Source organism: Pseudorasbora parva, chromosome 11, assembly GCF_024679245.1.
Source record: "Pseudorasbora parva isolate DD20220531a chromosome 11, ASM2467924v1, whole genome shotgun sequence".
In the NCBI taxonomy this organism is placed as follows: domain Eukaryota; kingdom Metazoa; phylum Chordata; class Actinopteri; order Cypriniformes; family Gobionidae; genus Pseudorasbora; species Pseudorasbora parva.
In genome coordinates this window covers 44,917,238-44,934,360 of record NC_090182.1, presented here as the reverse complement: position 1 = coordinate 44,934,360, position 17,123 = coordinate 44,917,238, and the positions used below count along the sequence as shown (strand labels likewise).

Below are 17,123 nucleotides of genomic sequence, written 5' to 3'. Positions count from 1 at the left end.
TAGCCCATTTTACCTTTTTCACTTTCAGCCTTCTTTAATTATACATCCCTTATAAATGATTTAATAAATTAATAGTAGTTATCAAGATTAATATGGTGTGGAATCATAGAATGTAAAAAAGATGGACAACAAGTCAGTTTTTAGGACTTGTGTGGCACACTTGTGTGAAATGGGTAAAATGTGCTTGGAAAAAAATAAGATCAGAATATCACCTTGTGTAATTATGCACACACTGTAGGCCTATATGGACTCACAAAGATGAATCACTTTTCCAACAATCTGTGGAAAGCTGGGATGGCATGATGAAGGGAAAATAGAGCATTTTGGAGTGCATTATACCTTTATGGTCTATGGTTTTATATACTGCATTGATACTTACTAGTGATGTACTTGTTTCTCTGTTGATACCTGTTCTGCCCTGTAAACATTGTTCCGATGCTTGATCTAAAGAAAAGGAAAATAAAATAAAAAAAGTTAAAATGAGCTTTATCTACTTTTAAAGTTTTATCATTAGCAGTTATCACAGTTGGAAAAGGAAATGTCAAAAATACTTGGAAAGAAACAGGCAGTCAAACATAATTTTAATCTCTCAAAGACAAGCACAAGCTTCATCATATTTTTATGTTGCTAAAAAAAAAAAAAAAAAAAATATACATACATACATACATACATATATATATATATATAAGAAAGCCGTACACACTGTGGATACTATATATATATATATATATATATATATATATATATATATATATATATATATATAGTGAAAATTGAAGTGAGCAGCAAGTAACCATTTTGTCCTCAAAGTTGATGTGTTAGAAGCCGGAAAAATGGGCAAGCGTAAGGATTTGAGTGAGTTTGACAAGGGCCAAATTGTGATGGCTAGACGACTGGGTCAGAGCATCTCCAAAACTGCAGCTCTTGTGGGCTGTTCCCGGTCTGCAGTGGTCAGGATCTATCAAAAGTGCTCCAAGGAAGGAACAGAGGAGAACCGGCCACAGGCTCATGGCACAGGCTCATTGATGCACGTGGGGAGCGAAGGCTGGCCCGTGTGGTCCGATCAAACAGACGAGCTACTGGAGCTCAAACTGCTCCAGAAGTTAATGCTGGTTCTGATAGAAAGGTGTCAGAATACACAGAGCATCGCAGTTTGTTGCGTATGGGCGGCATAGCCGCTGACCAGTCAGGGTGCCCATGCTGACCCCTGACCCCGCCGAAAGCACCAACAGTGGCACGCGAGCATCAGAACTGGACCACGGAGCAATGGAAGAAGGTGGCCTGGTCTGAGGAATCACGTGTTCTTTTACATCACGTGGATGGCCAGGTGTGTCGCTTACCTGGGAAACACATGGCACCAGAAGAAGGCGAGCCGGCGGAGGCAGTGTGATGCTTTGGGCAATGTTCTACTGGGAAACCTTGGGGCCTGCCATCCATGTGGATGTTACTTTAACACGTCCCACCTACCTAAGCATTGTTGCAGACTATTTTACACCCTTTCATGGAAACCCTTTCCTTGGTGGCTGTGGTCTCTTTCAGCAGGATAATGTGCCCTGCCACAAAGCGAAGTGGTTCAGGAATGGTTTGAGGAGCACAGCAACGGGTTTGAGGTGTTGACTTGGCCTCCAAACTCCCCAAATCTCAATGGCAAATCAGCATATTTTAATTATGTGACACTGAAGACTGGAGTAATGATGCCATGCAATGTGCTTATTTCGAAGTTCAACAAAATTCAAAGTTAATGATTTTAACCAGAATTCATAATAATACTAAATAACTGAACAACATCCTTGAATATTTTGTGGGAGTGACACCCCTAGTGTAACAAATCTTAGCGGCCAGCATGATGTAATAGTCATAGAGAATAGGGATTCATATTCAGGTTGTGCCAGAGGCACTATGTGCATTTTTATATTTGAATGGAGGGGTTTAAAGGGATAGTTCACCCAGAAATGAAAATTAGCCCATAATTTACTCACCCTCAAATCATCCTAGGAAGTATATGATTCTTCTTCCAGACGAATACAATTATATTACAAAAGAAAAAGAATGTCATATACACCTAGGATGATTTGAGGGTTAGTAAATGATGGGCTAATTTTCATTTTTGGGTGAACTATCCCTTTAAACTTATAATTTGGCAACTCTGGGTTCATTGGGGGTCATTCCTATGTTCCCCACGTTTATATGGCACATAAGGGAAACATGACTATGATCTCCAAAAGATATAAAGTATGCTCTAATGACTCCAAGATTGGAAACAAGACCCTAAAAACATAGCTCACCCAAAAATGAGAATTCTCTTATCATTTACTCACACATATGTTGTCTAAACCTGAATTAACGTTACAAGTGAAACGTTACTTCTGTTCCCTTTCGGGGAACTCGAGCTGCGTCGAAACGCTGTGAGAACGCCTCTGCGTTAATGCGTCGTGAAGCGCCTGTAGAACCATTCCATCGGAAAAAAGATCGATCGTCGGCGTGATGACGTCATCGACCGGAAGCTATAAAACGTCCGTGAAAACAAACAGGAACTAGCTTCTGTGCCTTCAGTAAGCGATCTGTGTGAACCTGTCTGTCTATTTGGTGTTTTTGTCTGTCTATTGAAAGAGTTTTTCCACCCTTTGTTAAATATTCCATATATTTTACAAAAAAGAGAAAATAAAATAGATAGAGAAATGGCGAGCGAAAGCAGTAACTTTAAGAGGTGTGTTCATCCCTGCCCACGCTACATCACGAGTGGGGATACACACTCTCTTTGTGTTGCCTGCTTGGGAGCGCAGCATGCCCAGGCAGCCCTCGAGGGGGCTGCTTGCGAGCACTGTGAGCGTATGCCACTGAGAACGCTGCGCTCCCGCCGGGCACTCTTCGAGGAGGGTGCCTCGGCTCGTGTTCCCCGCGGCTCTGGTCCCGCTGCTGCCGAGGCAGAGCGGAGGCTGCAGTCGTGGGGTTCACAATTGGATGTTGCGGAGGGGTTTGAGACGGGCGCTGCCTTATCTCTGCCCTCACCCGCTCCATCCAGCGGTTCTTCTCGGGGCTTGGAAGCACGCATTGCGGTTTCTTCCCCCCCGAGAGAGCCGCCGGTGCTCCAACTATCCAGCTCCGAGGAGGTGGACGTTGAGAGCATCGCGACTGAAGATTCGCCACTTCAGTCTCCTGCGAGTGATGAGCTCGTTGAGGTTCTAACGCGAGCCGTGGCCAGATTAAACATTGACTGGCCCGTAGAAAGATCTGAGGCAGGAAAGAGACGTTCTAGTAAATTAGACGAAAGATTCCTGCCCGCTCGCGCTTCAGAACCTCAGCGGCGGGGCCTGCCATTCTTCCATGATTTGCACACCGAGGTGGCAACATCATGGAGGAGACCGGCATCATACCGTGTGTTCAGCCCTCAGACTACGGTCTATAGTAACATCATGGGGCTGAAGCACTACGGCTATGGGGCGATGCCAAAGGTAGAAGAGACGCTTGCGAGCCATCTCTCGCCTTCCTAGGCATCGTCCCTAAAGGCCCCGACTTTGCCCACCAGACCATTGAAAACAACGTCGGCACTGGTGGGCAAAGCGTACTCGGCGGCAGGTCAGGCTGCTGCATGCCTTCACACCATGGCAATTATGCAGGCTTATCAGGCTGACCTGCTCAGGGATCTAGATGGACGCGATGAAGTGGGGGGTGACGTCATAAATGAGCTTAGAACAGCAGCTGATATAACTCTCCGGGCCACCAAAGAGACGGCCAGATGTGTTGGCCGCTCGATGGCAGCATTGGTGGCTACGGAGAGACATTTATGGCTCAACCCCACCGAAATCAAAGAGAGGGAGAAGAGCTTTCTGCTCGACGCGCCGCTGTCTCCTGGTGGCCTCTTCGGTGACGCAGTACACACTGTCACCGAGAGGTTCCAGGAGTCAAAGAAACAAGCTGCGGCGCTGAAGCAGTTTCTCCCTCTCCGAGTCCAGGTCCCTGGGGCTGCCGCTGACATCAGGCAGCCCAAGCCGAGTACGAGCTCAGCTCACAGGGCACAACAAAAGCAGAGCGTCGCCGCTCGGGCTCCCCCTCAGCGCGGGGACCAGGGGCGGCGCTCTCAGACGAAGCCTTCGAGGGGCAGGGCTGATCTGCGGACAGTCCTGATCGCCAAGAAGGCTTCGTCGAAGCGTTCCTGACGCCAGAAGCGTCAGGACGCTGAGGGTGGTTCCCCCCGTAGGGAAACGGTGCTTACCCCTGCCTACGGTACCCGTTTCCCTACGGCACCCTCGGGGGGCCGCGCTGCCAACCCTGCCGCAATGCCGGGGCGCAGTCGGTCTCCGCGGGCCACCCGAGGGTGGTCCGCACCCCCTTCGGGGGGTCCCCGAGCAGTCAAGTCAGTTGTTCCCTGCCGGTCCGCCGCTTCAGGGCACTGTGCTTGTTGCTCAAAATACACCAGAGGCCAGCCTCGAGAGGCTGGTTCCCTTAGTAGATTTTCTAGACGAATGGAAACGTCTATCAAATATATCTCAGTGGGTCCTGCAGATAGTAGAAAAGGGGTATGCCATTCAATTCAGAAGTCGGCCACCTCCTTTCTGCGGTGTCCTACCTACAGTGGTGGGCCCGGAGCAGGCTCTGGTAATGGCACAGGAAGTAGAGACACTCCTGCAAAAAGGGGCTATAGAGAGGGTTTCCCCTCCCAGCAGGGAGTCTGGCTTTTACAGCCGTTACTTCATCGTGCCGAAGAAGGATGGGGGCTTACGCCCGATATTAGATCTGCGGCTATTGAATCGCTCGGTGGCCAAGCTCAAATTCAAGATGCTTACACTCAGACAGATTGTAGCGCAGGTCAGATCGGAGGATTGGTTTGTCACCATAGACCTCAAAGATGCGTATTTTCATGTCTCCATCCGTCCACATCACAGGAAGTTCCTGAGGTTTGCCTTCGGGGGAGAGGCATACCAATATCGTGTACTTCCCTTCGGTCTAGCACTGTCACCCCGCACGTTCACCAAGTGTGTGGATGCAGCTCTGGCGCCGCTGCGTCTTCAGGGCATCCGCATACTGAACTACATCGACGACTGGCTGATTCTAGCGAATACAGAGCAGATGGCGGTTCAGCATCGAGATGCTGTTCTCGCCCATATGTCGAAGCTGGGGTTGAGGCTGAACGCCAAGAAGAGTGTGCTTTCTCCGGCTCAGAGAACCACTTTTCTAGGTGTGAACTGGGACTCGATAATTATGCGGGCGCAATTATCGCCAACACGCATAGCGTCGATCCTGGCAGCCGCCAAAGAACAGAAGCTAGGCCGAGCCGTCACTGTGAAACAGTTCCAGAAACTGTTAGGTCTCATGGCAGCAGCGTCCAACGTGATACCTCTTGGCCTACTGTACATGAGGCCACTGCAGTGGTGGCTCAAAACACAAGGGTTCTCCCCGAGGGGAAATCCGCTCCGCACGATCAAAGTCACGCGGCGATGCCTACGTGCTCTGGTCATGTGGAAAAACCCGGGGTTTTTATCTCAGGGTCCCGTGTTGGGGGCTCATGTTCGTCGCGTAACGCTAACGACAGACGCCTCCCTCACGGGCTGGGGGGCGACCATGAGTGGTCGCTCATCCCAGGGTCTATGGCAGGAACATCAGCGGCACTGGCACATAAATCGGCTGGAGATGCTCGCAGTGTTTCTTGCATTGAAACAGTTCCTGCCCGACCTCAGGGGCCACCACGTACTAGTCAGAACAGACAACACGTCCGTGGTGGCCTATATAAATCACCAGGGGGGTCTGAGGTCTCGTCCGTTGGACAAATTGGCACATCGGATCCTCCTGTGGGCCCAAGGGAAATTGCTGTCAATCAAGGCAGTATATATCCCGGGGGCCCTAAACCAGGAAGCAGACAACCTGTCGAGACAGGGGCCGAGGCCCGGGGAATGGAGACTCCACCCAGAGGTGGTGGAGCTCCTATGGAAGGTTTATGGGAAAGCAGAGATAGACCTGTTCGCTTCGGCAGAGAACTCTCACTGCCCGCGGTGGTTTTCTCTGACCCATCCGGCTCCGCTGGGGCTGGATGCCATGGTACAGGAGTGGCCGAGGCTGCCTCTGTACGCCTTCCCCCCGATTGTTCTGCTTCCAGGAGTTCTGGAGAGGGTACGCCGGGACGGGGCCCAGGTACTCCTAGTGGCCCCGAACTGGCCGACCCGAGTATGGTTTTCGGACCTGATATCTCTCCTGGAAGGCTCTCCGATGGAGATTCCGACCAGGAGGGATCTACTCTCTCAGGCGGGCGGGAGATTCCTGCACCCACGCCCGGAGATGTGGAAACTGTGGGCCTGGCCTCTGAGGGGGCTAGGCTCATAGAGGAGGGTCTCTCGGCCGAGGTCGTAGAGACCATCCTACACTCCAGAGCTCCGTCCACGAGGAAGCTGTACGCTTTGAAATGGAGACTTTTCTCAGCTTGGTGCAGAGAACGCCAGTGGGATCCAGTTAACTGCCCGGTTGGTACAGTGCTGGAGTTCCTGCAGGAAAGGTTCTCTGCAGGGTTGACCCCCTCCACACTTAAGGTGTACGTGGCGGCCTTGGGCGCTGTCCACGTCCCTTGCAGTGGAGTGTCTTTGGGAAGACACCCTCTAATTACACGCTTCCTTCGTGGCACATTAAGGTTGAGGCCAGTTATGCACTCGAGGGTCCCGGCATGGGACTTGGCCATTGTTTTGAGGGGCTTGTCCGGACCTCCGTTCGAACCTTTGGAGGAGGTTTCGGATAAGTTCCTCACCCTGAAAACTATCTTCCTTTTGGCCATTTCATCTCTTAAAAGGATAGGAGATATTCAGTCCCTGTCAGTAGGGCCCTCATGTCTAGAGTTCGCGCCTGGGATGGTGAAAGCATTTCTGCATCCCAGGCCGGGTTATGTCCCCAAGGTTCCTACGAGCCCACGGGGCCCCATCACTCTACAAGCCTTCTGTCCTCCTCCATTCTTGACGTCAGACCAGGAAAGATTAAATCTGCTGTGTCCGGTGAGGGCACTGGATACTTATGTCCACAGAGCTGCCCTGTGGAGAAAAACTGAACAATTGTTTGTTTGCTTCGGACCCCCTAAGAAGGGGGCTCCTGTATCCAAGCAGAGGATGAGCAAGTGGGTGGCCGAGGCCATTTCACTTGCTTATGAAGCTGCCGGGCAGCCATCTCCTTTGGCTGTCCGGGCACATTCTACCAGGGGTATGGCTGCTTCTAAAGCACTTTTGTCGGGGGCTTCCCTCCATGATATATGTAACGCGGCCGGATGGTCGTCTCCTTCTACCTTCGTCAGGTTCTACGAGCTAGACCTGGCATCTACAGTAGGGGCACAGGTTCTCTCGTAACCGTGTGCGCTTCGGTTTCACACATACGAGACACTTGGTCCTATGGCGATGTGGGTATAAGCGTTCTCACAGCGTTTCGACGCAGCTCGAGTTCCCCGAAAGGGAACGTCTCAGGTTACGTATGTAACCCTAGTTCCCTGAGGGAACGAGACGCTGCGTCGCTCTGCCATACTCCCGGCGTGTCCGTGATCACTTACTTCAGGCTTTATCAGAAGTTAGTTCCTGTTTGTTTTCACGGACGTTTTATAGCTTCCGGTCGATGACGTCATCACGCCGACGATCGATCTTTTTTCCGATGGAATGGTTCTACAGGCGCTTCACGACGCATTAACGCAGAGGCGTTCTCACAGCGTTTCGACGCAGCGTCTCGTTCCCTCAGGGAACTAGGGTTACATACGTAACCTGAGACGTTTTCATGTGTTGTCTCCCACACGAATGACCTTCATATCTTCAACAAATTAAATTAAATATTAACATAACGACAAACTTCCAATAAAATGACTAACGTTACTACTGTGCATATCAGTAACGTTAACGTTATCAATTCACTGTCTTCGTGTTAGTATTACAATACTTACCACCCCTGAAGATCGTGAGGCTGGATTTTCTTCCCAAAATTTCTGGTTCATGAGGGAAACAAACACACAACAATATTAGCTATTTAACTTACTTACTAACAGAGGTATTTTCAAAAGTCAGTTCACTCAATCCAAAGCTTCTATATTGATTTTTTTTTATCTCAAACCTAGCTTATAATATTAACACATGCAAACAACGACAATAACGATAGCTGGTAGTTAATGATTACAGTATGCAACTTACTAACTAATGTCGTTATTGGGGTAATCGCGATTTGATTATCACTTAAACATTTATATCTTGATGTAACAGAAGATTTTAAAAAATAAAAATAAAACTAACGTTAGTTAACTTACCTTCTGCAGTTCCAATATGTCCGTTACGTTGGTAAAAGTTGCCCATATGAATTTTTTTCTTTTTTCTTTCTTCTTTTGTCCTCCATTAACATCCCGCAACTTAAATTCGCCCAAAATATAAAACATTTTTTAAAAAAATAACCAAGTAGAAATCCATGTAAAACCGAACAGAACCGAAGTTAGCTACTGCATTACAGATGCCCGAGCAGTAACGTTAACGTTAGCAGCGCACACACTCACTCTACAACAAACGTATAATTCAAATTTGACCTGTAAAAGGCGCGCGCATTTGTCATTGGCCAGTATAACGGATGACAGTCAGAATAACCAATCATGCTCAAAGCAATACAGAGAGACAATGAATTAATGAATTGTTTAAATTGTGTGTGTGTATATATATATATATCTATATATATATATATATATATATATATATATATATATATATATATATATATATATATATATATATATATATATATATATATATATATATATAAATATACATACATACATATATATATATATATATATATATATATATATATATATATATATATATATATATATATATATATATATATATATATATATATATATATATATATATATATATATATATATATATATATATATATATATACCAACCCCTACTCTGCTAAACACATACAGCGTAAACACTGCATATGTATTAATTTCAATTTCTGCATCTTGGTGGCATTACAGTTACATTCATGTGACCTATAATGACCCTTTTACATTTGTACAAATTACTGACCTTTCCTTTAGAAATAATCTTGCCTATTGTCAACTTTCATTTTCCCTTTTACTGTGTGGCACTATAACATAACTTGTTGATTTAGGGTGGATGCTCTGTCCAAAGCAACACTTGTTTGCTAATATTGCCATAATTCCATACAAGTTACACCATACACAGATGAGGCTTTATGACCACCTTCCTAATATTGTGTTGGTCCCCCTTTTGCTGCTAAAACAGCCCTGACCCCTAAGATGTTAGCAGCAGATCCTTTAAGTCCTGTAAGTTGCGAGGCAGGGCCACCATGGATCAGACTTGTTTGTTCAGCACATCCCACAGATGCTCGATTGGATTGAGATCTGGGGAATTTTGAGGCCAAGACAACACCTCTGCTTTGTGTCAGGAGCATTATCTGCTGGAAGAGCCACAGCCACAGCCACCAGGAAATACCGTTTTCCATCAAAGGGTGTACACGGTCTACAACAATGCTTAGGTAGGGACGTGTTAAAGGAACATCCAAATGGATGGCAGGACCCAAGGTTCCCCAGCAGAACATTGCCCAAAGCATCACACTGCCTCCGCCGGCTCGCCTTCTTCCCATAGTGCATCCTGGGGCCATGTGTTCCTCAGGTAAGCCACGCACACGCACCCGGCCATCCACGTGATGTAAAAGCACACATGATTCATCAGGATTCGTGCTTTGTGGTCCAATTCTGATGCTCATGTGCAAATCATGGCGAAAAAAGGCCATCATTTACCTACCAAACCTGTACAAGTTTCTTTTTCTGTTTGTTATAACTTATGAAGAATGTTGGTAACCAGACAGCTGACTGTCATCGACTACTGTTATGGAGGTCAGTTTGAAGTCAGTTAGCTGTCTGGTTACCAACATTCTTCATAACAGCTTCTGTGTTCAAACAGAAAAAGAAACTTGTACAGGTTTGATGGGTAAATAATGACAATTATTATTATTTTTTTTTGGTGAACCATCCCTTTTAACTCCCGAATTTAATAGAAGAATGCTTTATTTTCAAATGTGTTTTTTTCCAAGGTTTTGACAAAAATAAACGTGTTTAACTATCATTTGTTTTTTCCTGATACTTATTTTACTTTTGTCAGAATTCTTGGCTTTCTTCATCTAGGCCAGAGTTGAATTTGTATATAATTTAAGAAAACAGAAAAAATACCATAATATAGTGATTTTCTCATAAATATTTGATTTACTGTTATTTGTCATTAATGATTTAATACTAAAACTTGCAGTCAAAATATTAATTTACAGATATTGTTTGTAATTTTACATTAATGTTTATCAAATTTATGAAAACAGAGATCTACTCTTTAAATAATAGTCATTTTCCTGTATAAAAAATAAGAATTAATGTTATTTGTCATTAATGATATAGTCCTTAAAATAATAGTCAAGTTGTTAATTTACAGATATTGTTTGTAACTTTACATGAATTTTATGTAATTTATGAAAATAGAAAAAATTACTGTATAAATAATAAGGTAATTTCCTGTATTAAAAACTGAGAATTACTGTAATTTGTCATGAAGGATATGATCCTTAAAATAATGGTTGAGTTGTTAATTTACAGATATTAATTGTAATTTTACATGCATTTGTATGTAATTTATGAAAACAGAAAAATACTATATAAAAAATACAGTATTTTTTCTGTATAGAAAAATAAGAATTACTGTAATTTGACATTAATGATATAGTCCTTAAAATAATAGTCAAGTTGTTAATTTACAGATATTGTTTGTAATTTTGCATGAATTTTTATGTAATTTATGAAAATAGAAACAAATACTGTAAAAATAAGGTAATTTCCTGTATAAAAAAACTGAGAATTACTGTAATTTGTCATGAATGATATATTCATTAAAATAATGTTCAAGTTGTTAATTTACAAATATTATTTATAATTTTACATGCATTTGTACGTAATTTATGAAAACAGAAAAATATTATTTAAAAAATACAGTAATTTTCTTGTATAAAAAATAAGAATTACTGTAATTTGTCATTAATGATATAATCCTTAAAATAATGGTCAAGTTGTTAATTTACAGATATTGTTTGTAATTTTACATAGTTTTAAACATAATTAAAAATTACAAAAAAATACTGTAAAAAATTTAGAGTTATTTTCTGTAATTTTAGGATTTTTTTTTACAGTGAATGATTGCCGCTTTCAATATATTGCAATATATTGAAAAATATAAATATTAATTCCCATATATGTGAATATATTGCCTGATGTATTGCATGAAATTTTCAAATATACTGCAATATATTTTTGTTTCGTAAGGGATATGAAAGCCATGATAGTGCAATACATTCACCGCAAAAACAAATACACACTTCAGACTTGCTCTGCGTGTTTTAGATCACACATCTGTGCAGGAACAAGCATGTTGTCATTCCAGCTCGGGCTTACATTAATGTAGAGAACGGACTGATGTGTTTTTCAGTCAGACTCGAGGGAGCAGTACTTTGTCATGGTTTATTGCTGTTAGACAGCACTATACAGCTGTTAAGGGACAAGAGCTCAAGTTAAGAGCTAATATTGCTATTTCACAAAATAAAATACAGTTACTCACTGGGGGCTAGCTTGAATATCATCCTGCTGCATCATATCAATTTGGTTTCAAATTCACTAATTAGTGCTTACTTACTTATTACCGCAAACACGGCACTCCCTACTGAGAATCAACAGAAGTTGTACAAATAATTGTCTAGCGTGAGACGCAGACACTTATGCGGCATGTTTGGTTTGTTTGGAGTTTTGCCTAAACCAGCACACCTGCAGAGCATCATCTGTAGCTTTTTAAAAGCATGCCTGTGCCACCTCTATTTGAGCACTCATATTTCTGAGCAGCTGTTTTTTGCACCCTGCTTTTGACTTTAAGGGCCATATTATGCACAGTCTTGATGTTGTTTTTGGGCTCTACTTGAATAGTGTTTTCTGTTTGTATGTTGATTATTTCCTCATATTCTCCATTGTTGCAGCTTGTCTCTTCCCAGTCTGTCAGTAATGCTCTGTTTGATGACTAACAGACAGCAGACAAATTCAAAGTGGCCACGCCCTTAAGTTGGGGCTCAATGAGATTCTGATCCCTGCCATTCGAGGAATTGCAGTTTAATTCACTACCGTATTGGCTTCAACAGAAACTGGGAGAGGTTGCCACTTGGTTGTGATTGATCAAGCGCTTCCAGCGTGTTTGGGAAATGTCCCGCCTCTTACTATAACCGCCAATTTCAACACACTACTAGCTTATTCAACAGGCCGTGCCCCTTTATTCTGCCTATGAATTATTAAAAGAGGAATATTGTGACGTGTTGGTTCCCGAAAGAAAACTCAAGACTACAATGGAGGTGTTTCAGGAGTTCAGAAACACTGACACTGATATAGAGAAGAACTCCATATTAATTTCAATTTTTACAGTGTAGCTATTAATCTTTGTGAGGAAGTTTGTGGTTTAAATAAATATAACCTGACTGATACTTCCAAATTAAAGCTCAGTGTAGCAGGAGGCAACATGTGCAGTAAGACAGGATGAACTCTGTGACCAATTACTGGAGGTCTGAGTGTTTGACTCAGCGGAAGTGCAGGCTTATGCAAACGGGATTTATTCAAACCTTCAGAGGGATTCAGTCTGGATCAGGGAATTGTGAAGACATACTCAAACTGAACTACTCTTCTATTGGAGAAAGCCCTATCTGAGAACAGAAAGGTCACACATGCTCTTTGATCTCATGGGTCTCGGTTTAAAAAGCCACATTCTGGAATTTATTTTTAGACTCATAATATTAGTAAAGTCTTCTTACACCATGAATAAATGACAAATTAGGCAGAATAATAATTCACAAAACACATGCAAATACTCAAAATGGATATTTGTTAGCCAAATTAAATATAAAGGTAACCCATTTCAAAACATAGCATTAGTTTGTATTATAGTATTTTTCCCTAGTTCACAAGTTTGTGTGCCCATATAATCTTAGTGAAAGTGGTAAACAGATTTGGCTTGCTGTCTGCTATAGAGGGGCTCGGAGAGGATATTCTACCCGATCTCCGATTGCCCCTCTATAACAGGCTAAATTAAATGAATAAAAGAATGAATGAATGAGTCATTTATATACCCAAAGCACTTTACACTCGTGTCAGGGATCTCTCCTCAACCACCACCAGTGTGGTGTACAAAATTGTACAAAAGGAGGAGCAGGGAAGGAGGAGGGATGCTGCAGGAACTAAAAAGCGGAAGAGGTAAGCTGCTGGTTTTATACCTTGGTATTAATTGAAAGATTAGATGGGCGTGCTCCTCCCGAAATTACGTTAATAACTTCACTTCACGAGTTTGTGTGCCCATATAATCTTAGTGAAAGTGGTAAACAGATTTGGCTTGCTGTCTGCTATAGAGGGGCTCGGAGAGGATATTCTATTATTCGGATATTCGGAGAGGATTGCCCCCCAAAAACATAATGCAGAAATAGACAGTAAGCAATAGATATGGGAATTTGAACAGCTCATGTTTACTTGAGGAGGCTGCATAATTATTTCAGAAGACCCCCCAAAATTATAAAATTGAATGGAAGATGGCACTGCAGCAGCATTGAGGTAGGTAACTGCTGTGGCAGTTTATGAAACAGGTGAGGTGTTGCAGCAGCAGTCTGGCATCAAGCGGGGCACTGCAGAAGCATCGAGCAAAGCACTGCGGGTTGAATTGGCGGGGCACTGCAGCAGCAGTCTCAAAATGGCGGAGCACTGCAGCAGCATTCTCGAATTGGCGGGGCACTGCAGCAGCAGTCTCAAAATGGCGGAGCACTGCAGCAGCATCAAGGAAACACTGCAACAGCAGTCTCAAATTGGCGGGGCACTGTAGCGGCAGTCTCAAATTGGCGGGGCAAAGCAGCAGCATTGAGCAAAACACTGCAGCGGCAGGCTCAAATTGGCGGGGCACTGCAGCGGCAGTCTCAAGATGGCGGGGAACTGCAACAGCAGTCTCTTGATGGTGGGGCACTGCAGCGGCAGTCTTAACATAGCAGTGCACTATAGCTGCAGTCTCAAATTGGCAGGGCACTGCAGCGGCAGTATCAAGCAAAGCATGGCAGCGGCAGTCACAAAATAGCTAAGCACTTCAGTGGCAGCATCAAATAGGAGAAGCATTGCAGCATCAAATTGGCGGAGCACTGCAGCAGCAGCATCAAAATGGAGGAGCACTGCAGCGGCAGCATCAAATTGTAAAGCACTGCAGTGGCAGCATCAAATTGTGGAGCACTGCAGTGGCAGCATCAAATTGTGGAGCACTGGAGGGGCAGCATCAAATTGGAGGAGCACTGCAGCAGCAGCATCGAAATAGGAGAAGCAACTATTGCGAGCAGCCGTGGAAATAAGCGGCGGAAGTGAAAGCGTCGGCAGCTGCGGCTGCCGGCTGAAACTGAAACAGACTGTATAGATCGTGTAGTTGTTTGTGTTGATTTGTTGACAGACCATTTCTCAGCAGGAGGTACGAGGCTTAACGTTACTGCTGAAGAGGATGATGTTGATGATGATGAAGGCCTCGATGCATCACGGCGAGGATCGACCGAGCCCCGTGATGATTCTAGATGGAGGAAGAGAGAGGTCTTCTTGAGCGCGGTGTTTGTGCGGGCTGTGGGGGAGCGGAGAGACCGGCGATCTGGCGATCAACAGGTGAAATGTGCAGCAAAGTCAGTCAAGCAGATTTGGGCAGGCCAAATGCTGCAGGAACTAAAAAGGGGAAGAGGTAAGCTGCTGGTTTTATACCTTGGTATTAATTGAAAGATAAGATGGGTGTACTCCTCCCAAAATTACGTTTAATAACTTTGCCCCACCATGACTTACGAAGAAAGTGTAACACAGTTAAACACTAACGCTATGTCCACAACGTCATACAGTTGCACTTCATTCGTCAGTTGTATGGGATATGGAAGGAGGTCTGGAGGAAGCTCAATATTTCACTTTCACAATGTGTTAAATATGTATATTCTTACAAAATGTATTTTTCTTTCAAAAATACATTGCGTTGCTTTGCTTCCTTTATTAACCCCCAGAGCCGTGTGTATGTCTATTATACAGCTTGGAAGAGCCAGGATATTTATTAAATAATTCTGATTGTGTTCATCAGAAAGAAGAAAGTCATATATACATAGGATGACTTGAGGCTGAGTAAATCATGGGGTAATTTTCATTTTAAAGTGAACTAATCCTTTAATCACAGACCATTTGAAATGTTGTTTAAATCTGCAAGTGAGCTAGTATCTAAGTAAAGGGGCTCTAGGATGATTTGAACAATATATTAAATTGTTCTCGAATATCTACATAGAGGGTATGTTGCTTATTTAAGGGCAAAAAATTGTCCAGATATGGTTTTATAGATCAATTTACAACCCTAGAAATTGTCCCTAGATTTAAATAGTCTGTTTTGCCTTTTTTTGGAAGGGTCATGTATAATAAAGTTGAGCTCTGCTCTGATTGGCTCATTTCAGTAGCTCACACAAGTGCAGTTATTCAGCTAACACAATCGCAAATCGTGACAGAACACAGACCGACAGAATGACACTTTAAGCAGAAAATCCTAAATGGAGATGCTGAAAAGCAGCTTACTTGTTTATTGGCATTTTCAGATCTTCTGCACACGCGAGAGAGTTGGCAGATTGCATATTTGAAGTAAAACACTGGCTAGAATATGTTTTCTTTAACAGAAAAGCTCTAACTGGGGGATTTAAAGGACTGAACTCTGGCAACACCAAAATGACTGCTCGAACGCTCCTATTTTACCCCCAGCCATTTCCAGGTACAAAACTCTTATTATTTAACTATGCCAAATACAGTTTTGCATTTTAGGGTACTTTTATAATACAGAAGCCTGGGCATTGAATTAAAGCAAGTTCAAAATTCTTATTTCGTTTTAAATAAGAGTTACCGTTTTTGCAGTTTTCTTTTGGAAAGAAATGGTATCTGTGAGGATTTCCAGTCAGGATTTAGACCGTATCATAGTACTGAGACTGCTCTCATTAGAGTTATAAATGATTTACTCTTATCATCTGATCGTGGTTGTATCTCTCTGTTAGTGTTACTCGATCTTAGCGCTGCATTCGATACTATCGGTCACAATATTCTTTTGAATAGTTAAAAAAAAAAATGTTGGCGTTAGTGAAACTGCTTTGGCATGGTTTAAGTCATACTTATCTGACCGTTATCAGTTTGTAGCAGTAAATGAAGAGATGTCACACCGATCACAAGTTCAGTATGGAGTACCGCAAGGCTCAGTGTTAGGACCGCTGTTCTTCACCCTGTATATGCTCCCACTGGGAGATATCATTAGGAAGCATGGCATTAGTTTTCATTGTTATGTTGACGATAATCAGCTCTATATTTCTTCACACCCTGACCAAATTCACTAATTCACAAGATTAAAGGAATGCATAGCTGATATAAAGATTAGAGAAAACAAAACAGAATTTTAAGTAGTAACCTAGAAAACTGTCTAACACTTGACGACTGCTCCAGGGGCGGAGCCAGACGATGTAAACATTCGGGGCTTAGCCCAAACCTATGGGGGTCCGGGGGCATACTCCCCCGGGGAGATTTTTTTCCCATTTACATCAGCTAAATGCACTATTTTCCAGGCTGTTTGAGATAATAGAATGCCAAAAATCTATATAATATCTGGGAAAATTATAAGTTACTTTTAAAAAATTCAGCCAGTAGAGCCTACAACCTGTTTGGTATTTAACTGTTCTCCAGCTGTAGTGAATCCAAAACACCAAACATGTTTAGGATGACTCATTTTAACCCCTGGCAAATAAAAAAGGCAACCATTATCTGACTATGTTTAAGTTAGCCTGCATAGGTGAAATTAGGATTTGGTGTAAACATCATTATTAATCTTTAGAGTTCAGTTTGGTTTACTTTGTGCTTAGCTGACAAATTTGCTACATCAGAATCCATGACCAATCAGATGTTGTTTTCGGCTGCAAATTTTCGCGGTTGGTTAGTTCTTCAAAAAAATGCCCATATTTGGATTAGACAGCGCTGTGTGTGAGACTGAGAGCTTTATAATGATATCAGGCATGACATG

At 43.2% G+C, this 17,123-nt stretch overlaps 1 long non-coding RNA gene across 1 annotated transcript; it reads right to left on the bottom strand.

Annotated features, from left to right (window-relative positions):
* Positions 1 to 395: 395 nt before the first annotated feature.
* Positions 396 to 8,530, bottom strand: LOC137092452 (uncharacterized). The gene is made up of 3 exons (XR_010908291.1): positions 8,252 to 8,530; positions 7,895 to 7,936; positions 396 to 444 (listed from the first exon to the last, which is right to left on the bottom strand). It is a non-coding gene; the product is annotated as an uncharacterized lncRNA (long non-coding RNA).
* Between the last annotated feature and the right edge of the window lie 8,593 nt (positions 8,531 to 17,123).